Source organism: Zea mays, chromosome 5 (genome assembly GCF_902167145.1).
Source record: "Zea mays cultivar B73 chromosome 5, Zm-B73-REFERENCE-NAM-5.0, whole genome shotgun sequence".
Classification (NCBI taxonomy): domain Eukaryota; kingdom Viridiplantae; phylum Streptophyta; class Magnoliopsida; order Poales; family Poaceae; genus Zea; species Zea mays.
The window spans coordinates 52,806,975-52,815,160 of record NC_050100.1 but is presented as its reverse complement, the minus strand read 5'-3'; the positions used below and the strand labels follow the sequence as shown (position 1 = coordinate 52,815,160).

The 8,186-nt window shown below is 43.2% G+C and overlaps 1 non-coding gene across 4 annotated transcripts; it reads left to right on the top strand.

Annotated features, from left to right (window-relative positions):
* Positions 1-4,028: 4,028 nt before the first annotated feature.
* On the top strand, positions 4,029-7,504 carry LOC103626349 (uncharacterized). 4 transcript variants are annotated; one of them, XR_004849421.1, is made up of 4 exons: positions 4,840-5,028; positions 5,820-6,604; positions 7,090-7,147; positions 7,266-7,504. It is a non-coding gene; the product is annotated as an uncharacterized protein (transcript). The 4 variants fall into 4 exon arrangements; XR_004849419.1 differs by having other exon boundaries at positions 5,473-6,604; XR_004849420.1 differs by having other exon boundaries at positions 4,840-5,610.
* The last annotated feature ends 682 nt before the right edge of the window (positions 7,505-8,186 follow it).

The following is an 8,186-nucleotide window of genomic DNA, read 5'->3' as shown; positions in this document are numbered from 1 at the left end:
TGCTCCTCCAGTCCGGCGTCTTACGGCACTCCATCGTGGGTAACACACTTAAATTCCGTTTTGCCCTGATCATCATCGCGGGTTGTTGAAATCGGGCTTGTTGCTGCGCATCTCCGGTGAGGTGTCGCCGCGCGCTGGGCATTCGCCGCCGCTTGCAGACTGCCGTGGGGAAGAAAGGGCTGGCGACCGTCAGATCTTCAATGAATGGATAGGATTAGATCTGGGTAGCCCTTCGCCCGCGACCGTTAGATGTCGATCGGATGGATCAGGGTAGACCTCTAGTATTTAAAATGTGGAGCGTTGGATGCTGATCCGACGGTCTAGATGCAGTACCGGTTCGAGTGGGGAATGATCTAATCTGAGCCACCCACTTGAAATCGGACGGCCCACATTAGATCATACCCCTTTGGCGCTGCAACTTTTCTAAAGAGCCCCTCCACTTGCCAGAATTTGAACCCGCCGTCCACCCTAGGGTTGGGCTGAGTCTAGGGAACACTTACGTTTTCGCCCTCGTGTTTTTATAGATTTAGTGCTCGGTCCAGATAGTTAGAAAATCAAATAAATTCATTTGGAAAATACTTTTTAATGCAAAAATAAATACTAGAGTGTGTTTAATTCATAGAAAATGCATACTCAGTCCAAATTTAGTCATTCCAATTTTTATAATTTTGTACTATTATTGTTTATCATTTTGTACCACTGTTTTGACATGAATGTCACGATAAAATCTATATCCTATTTAATCTTGTAGAAAACACATAAAGTCCTTAGAAATTCATAACACCTTCGTTTTAACTCCGATTTGATCCGTTTAAGTTGCGTTAGTCTCATAGAAACGCGTAGATCATTATTATTCAGTGTGTTCTTATGTTTGGTGTAATGTTAATTTTATCTATACCATGTTTGTTTGTATTGCTACGACTAGCGCGAGGACACGTGTCATCTGAAAGGCAAGTTGGTACCTGGAATCTCAAGTGCCAGGCAAGTTGTGCCCTTGATCACTTACTTTTTCCCAGCCATGTTCTTATTAATTATAATGATCTGCATAGGATAATTTTGATGGGACCCAATAGGTTACCCTAGTTTTGGCTATCTTTATACCTTGTTCACCACTGAAATATTTCTTTGGGTAGTACCTGCTATTGCTTTATGTGGATTTGGGTATGAAGATACTTTATTCATAATTACTCTTTTATTCTCTTTTATTATTACTGTTCATGTTAAGATCATTATGTTAATGGGAACATGGAGCGACCACCCGGGAAAACAGTGCTACCACAAGGGTATAATGGGACGCCCTTGGCTGATTAACTAGGAAAGCTAGTGGAGGTCTTCCTTACCCGAAAGGGGCAAGGGCAGTAGGGGAGTGGTCAGTGTAGGGAGGTCCTTGGGTTGATTTTGCTGCGATGGCGGTCAGACAAGAACCCTGCACTGGAGCTTCCTATAAACTGTAGCGGGATTTCTGAATCTAGTGGAACTTTGTAAAGGCCTCGTAGTGTTACCCTGCCTCGCCTCCTCGGTAGAGGTGTATGGGATTGGCCGTCTCTTGGCAGATGGGTAACATGACTTGTGGGTAAAGATGCGCAACCTCTGCAGAGTGTAAAACTAGTATACTAGCCGTGCTCACGGTCATGAGCGGCTCGGACCCTCACATGATTAATTATGGAACTTAAATTCAATTTGACATTTGCATCGCATTTGGGATTATTTTACTATTATTTTATTTATTATTATTAAGGTTTGGTATTTACTTACACTTAGTAATTGCTAATAAAATTTTGACCAACTTATAAAAGCAATGCTCAGCCTCAGCCTCTATTTCATTGATCAGCCTTACACTTCATGAACTCCCACCTTTGGTGAGTTCATGCCACATTATTCCCCACAACTTGTTGAGCGATGAACGTATGTGAGCTCACTCTTGCTGTCTCACACCCCCCCACAGGAGAAGAGCAGGTGGTTCAGGAGGAGCCACAAGGCGAGGAGTATGATCTGATCTAGGTGGCGTTTCTCAGTTGACATTGGCGCCGACGATCCTTAGTTCGTTTTATATTTATCTTTATTTTGTAATAAGTCTTCCGCTATGTAATAAATACTCTGATGTTTTGTGACATTTATCCCTATACACTCTGTTATTGTATATGTTGTCTTCTTGGCGCATGTATGAGATGCACCTGGCTTTGTTCCTTAAAGCCGGGTGTGACAAGCATAATCGACTCTTTTGACGAATTCAGTATTCGGCATATCTCTAGAGTCGAGAATCATAGAGCTAACAATTTGGCACAAGACGCATCAGGTTATCGGATAAAGAGAGGGAGATTTCACAATGCTGAAAATCTGATAACCGGTGCAGGGCCAATTCCCCAGGTCGCGGACCGTCCGCGTCGAGACACCGGACCGTCCGGGGTTACCAGAAATGTTCTCTTAATTGATTCGGCTGATAATGAAGCCGATGCAAGTGATTGGAGGACACCTATACTTAATTATTTACGAAATCCCAATGTTAGGACAGATAAGAACATTTGGCGTACAGCTTTCAAGTATGTTTTAATGAGTGATGAACTCTACCGCCGAACAGTCAACGATGTCCTGCTTAAGTGCTTGGGCCCAGATGATGCTATATTAGCCATGGCCGAAGTACATGAAGGAATTTGTGGTACCATCAATCAGCTCTAAAGATGAAGTGGTTATTGCGAAGGTCTGGTTTTTATTGGCCTAATATGATAGCTGATTGTTTCAAGTACTACAAAGGTTGCCAAGTGTGTCAAAAATTCGGCGACCTACAGTTGGTCCCTGCAGCCGAATTACATCCTATCATCAAACCTTGGCCGTTCAGAGGATGGGGATTAGACTTTATTGGAGAAATTCATCCTTCATCATCAAAGGGGCATCGGTTCGTGTTAGTTGCCACTGACTATTTCACCAAATGGACTGAAGTCGTTGCTCTGAAGAACATGACGCACAAGGAGGTAATTGAGTTTGTAACTGAGCATATTATTCACAGATTCGGCATTCCCTAGACCTTGACTACAGATCAAGAAACTTCTTTTATGTCAAAGGAGGTACGTGAGTTTGCTGAATTATATAAGATTAAATTGCTTAATTCATCTCCATATTATGCTCAGGCCAATGGACAGGCTGAGTCTAGTAATAGGACATTGATTAACTTGATAAAAAAGAAGATATCGGATAATCCTAAGCATTGGCATAAGATTTTGTCCGAAGCTTTATGGGCTCACAGGATATCTAAACATAGTGCTACTAAAGTGTCTCCTTTTGAGCTTGTCTATGGGCAGGAAGCAGTGTTGCCTGTGGAAATAAGTTTGAATGCTGTCAGGTTCGCCAGACAAAATGATCTAACCATCACTGATTATTACAATTCAATGATGGATAATATTGATGAGGTGACCGACAAGAGGGTGATAGCTTTGGGAGCAATAGAAAAGGACAAGATCATGTTAGCCAGGGCCTACAACAAGAAGGTCAAAGCAAAGTCATTTCAAGTAGGGGACCTGGTGTGGAAGACCATCCTGCCTCTAAGGAATAAAGACCGGAAGTTTGGAAAATGGTCGCCAAGCTGGGAAGGTCCTTATAAAGTAAAACAGGTTATATCTGGTAACACCTATTTGCTACAAACATTACAAGGCAAGGATTTACCCAAAGCTTTGAATGGGCGTTTCCTCAAGCAGTACCATCCTAGTATGTGGCAAGATGCTTAAAGAAAACCGATGTGATTACATCGAGTTAAGATGCTTTTGGTTTGTCTAGCTCCACCAAAAGGCAGGGGGGCATATGTTTGGCACCAAAAAGAGCCAGCGGACGGTCCGGCCCTGGAGCCGGACGGTCCGCGGTCCGGACAGTCCGCGCCTGTGGGCCGGACGGTCCGCGCCTGCGCAGAATAGATTAGGGTTCCGAGTTTTGTGCTATGTTTGTTAGCTATATTCGCGGAATTAGCTCGGAATCCGGTCGTGTAAAGGGTCCAGCCCTCCTCCTCTATAAAAAGAGAGGTCTACGGCCGATTTGTAATCATCAATCGAATCAATACAACTTCTATTTCGCATTTTATCCTAGGAGTAGTTCTAGTCTAGTTTAGGTTTAGCCTCTCGATCCCCAAATTCTTCGCCTCTCTTCGACTCTACGTCGATTAGAGGAGTCTAGGTCGGCCGGCCCGAGCCTAGACAACCCCTAGGATCTCTCCTCCCCGACGGGGTCCCTCCCGGGAGCGAGTCCAGGCGCCGCCGGTGATCTTCCGCCGCCTCTGCGCACGCGGGGACCGTCCGGCCCCAGGGCGCGGACCGTCCGACCGTCAGGCAGGAAACCTTAGCCCCTGCGCCAGGTCGCGGACCGTCCACGCCTGACCAGAGAGCACCGCCGCCGGTTCTTTTTGAGTATTTGGCGCTCCGAAAAAGCGTCAACAGGGAGAAATTATTTTTGTTTTTAGAGCTGAGGGAGAAAAGGTGATTTTTGGGATAGTTGAGACAAAAATGGACCTAACCCGATTCTCACACCTATCATGAAACACTGCAAGTTCATTGAGCCAAACAACAATTCGTATTCCCAGGCCAGGCATATGATCCTTCTTGTCTAAGGTTCTATTTGTTTGGGTTCTAGCATTTAAAGCTTAAAAAACTGCCGTTGAGCTTTTGATCAAGAAAAAACTGCTACTGTGCTTTTGGGTTCTAGCTTTTAAAGCTTCTTGTCTAAGGTTCTATTTGTTTAGGTATAATTAGCTTTCTAAACTCACAAAACTAAAAAATCCATAACACTAGACTTTTGAGCATCTCTATAAATTTGATTTTTTGAACGTGTAATTTTTGAAAAACTAAATAAAACACTAGGTACTTGTTTCGTGCTGATACGTGCTCAAACAACGGTCACTCACCTCAGCCACTCCCAAAACCCCAAAACCCTCTCCTCTCGAGAAGCAGAGCGGCGGAGATCCGGAGAGAAGCCATCGGCAGCCGGGAAGCCCGTCGCGTGCCTTTCTTCCTCGACGTGCCATGATTAACGGAATATTTGAGCACTGGGGTTCGTATCGCACGCCAAGATCTTCCCTTTTGTGTTGTCTTTTATTCTCCGATCGTGCCCGCATTAGTGGATATTAGGGTGCACCGCGCTGCTTGTATTGTGTCTCTATCTCGTCGTTTGCTAGTTTCTGCTACTAATCGGGATGCTGGGCTCAATGTAGAAAGACTGAGAGATTCGATCAACCTGTTCATCCCCTAATGTTCGTAGATGACCTTAGTGCGATTTGCGATTTTTCGTTTCCCTTGTTTTTCTTGGTTTGTTGATTGGGGAAAGGTTTCAGTTATTTACTGGGTGAGGCTGGTTGGTTCAGGTAAGGCTACGACTTGTCTGCTACTGTTATTCAGCAGTATGTATTGCTGTTTGCCACTATAAATTTTCGTTTATTGGTGTGATTCAGTCTCTTAATTCCATGAATTTAGGGATGGGTGATTTTATCTTATGCAGTCATTGCAGTAGTGGTGCATGGTAAATTAGAATGCTCCAGGACTGACAAGGTCGAGGGAGACAATTTTAGGTTTTCAGCTTTTCATGAACTGTAGGAGGTTTCCTATCAAATCAGATAAACAGATGCTGAATCAGAAGGTACTTGTGTGGCCTTGACATTACAAATTCTCTAATGGTCCTAGTCAACAACTTTGGTTACATTGTTCTCATGATCTTGCATTCTCTCACTGTATAAATGCAACTGAATGTTAGCACTGCCAATGGCCTTGTTCCCTTAGAAGAAATCTCCTATTTTCCTGCGATTTGTGATGTCAATGGTTTATCTTACTTATTATGGATACTAAAAGGAGTTGTAGTCAGACCTGGAGCGACAGTGAAGTGTGACCCAGGAGAGTTCTGGTGCCATGTTTCACAGGTTGGTTTCTACCTGTAATGATCACTATTGGTTTATCTTATTTTTGTGCAGTTCCTGTTTTTTGAATTTTCAGTTGTTGGTCTTTTAAGATAGCATTACATGATAGAAAGGGGAATGAGGAGGTGAGAGTTTTTGTGAAGGTTGATGGAAAAGAGTTTTGGATTGGAAAACTATCAGTTGACAAATACCCTCAGTGTAAAACTAGTTTGGTATTCGAGAAGGAGTCCCGGATCGATGGGATCGAGGAACGGGAATGTGGTACGTGGTACGCTACTAAAACTAAGATTTAACACTACTAGAACTAGATTGTTCCCACGTTCCCGGAACGGAACGAACGTTCAGAACGAGGAACGTGGCCAAGTTCCCAGTCCCAGTTACTAAGGTTTGAGTTACTACACACCTCGAAAACCAGCACCATCTCTGCCCTTGGCTACAAATGTTGGCATTGCAAGAGAAAGTATCCTTTCATTTTACTTTGTTCAATATTTTTAGAGAAGCCTGAACACAACTTTCTTTTCCCTAACAACTTCTTTCTCATTTATCATATATATGATAGTGTCACAAGTACCAACGAAGGTAATAATCTTGTTCTTCCAGTATTGGACATCCCTAATGTTTTTTTATCACTTGGCATAAACAACATGGTGATTGATGTTTCAAATGATGAATCTGATGAGGAGGTTCCACAGGCTATTCCATTATTCCCAAAAGCAGATGGTATATATCCTTGTTCTATGTGCATTTTGTTTAAGAGTTAATATTGCATTTCTCTCTCTGCATTGTGACTGATTCATATATATACATATACATGCTTAGTTTATGGTGCTATTTATCCGATATCCTCATTGTACATGTGACATAACTCATTTTGTTGTACTTCCTCCGTTTTTTTAGTTGTCGCTGGATAGTTCAATTTTGCACTATCCAGCGACAACTAAAACGAAACGGAGGGAGTATTACTGAAGGTAACCTAGGTAATCATATATTGTGGACCAGATTTCTTATGTATACGATTATACTTTTTTCCTTATGTTTATTATACTACTATTGGTATGAATCTGCTATTCGTTTCACGAGCCTTGTACCTTTTTCAACCTAAAACTAGGCATTATTCCGGTAAGTGCAGATGCATTTCTACCAGCACTGGATATCATGTGTATTCTGACCATGTTATTCTTTTACGTGACATGGTTGATGCTCAGATTTCCAGTGATGGGGATGAATGTGAGAGGTCAAATGAAGAAGATGAAGACTCCAAAGGTGTGAGCATTTTAAGCCGCCTTGTCTTTTTATTTTGACATTCCCTTAAACTTTATTTTTTCCAATTAGATGCGGTCGTTTATTCTCACACATGGGCGTCCTTTTTGGTCGTGTTCAGGACTTCTACTCGAAAGTGAAGTAGCATTCATGGACTATGTTAGGGAAGTTCGTTATTAGGCAACTGAATTGTGGGTTTGCGTTTACTGCTACAAACGGGCTCTAAGGCAGCATCACAATGTCCGATGCGTATTTGATTATTGTGGGTTGTTGGAAAGTTGCTGTTTTTTCTGCTCAACAGAATGTGTAATTGAGATTTTCTTGAATTAGAAAGTTGTTGTTTTGCAACGGGTATTGACATATAATCCCTCATTTCCTTACCGTACCGTCTGGAAGTTCTGAACACAAACGCATTATATATAGCATGCTTGTTAGAACTGGACGGATTTTCAGGAATCATGAACAACCTTCTATATTAAAAATGGTAATTTGAATGATACGAAATATACATAAAAAATGGAACTACTCTTTTAATGGCAATCCACCAGAATGGTAGTCAACTAGTCATGATGGTCGATAAACATGAAACCGCATATGAGATGAGAAAGTATCCAAAGTAGCCTTTAGAAGATTTTTTTGCGCTTCAACTCTCGTCGTTGCTGATGCTTTGTCGGTTTGTCCGCATGTTCTTCTTGCATGCATGGCCGGCCTTGGCGTTGCCTTCCATCTACCAAGCTTGCGTGCTCACGGTTCTTGGCGCTGATCGATCGTGACACCATGGACAGGAGTTCACTCTCCCCGTGCTCCCATATGCTCCATTCTGCAGAACGCCGCCGTACGTGAAACTCTGCAACTTCCTTTCATCTATCGGACCACCGCGCGCTCATGCAACACGCCGCGCCGGTCTTCCTCCGCCTTGTCAAACACGACGGACGACACGATCCCTGACCACACGCCGGGGCAGTGGTAGGCCTGGCGGCAGAGGGTATGCGCCACCTGGTTCCCCTCTCGGTACACGTGCCTCACGTCGCATTCTTGGAAA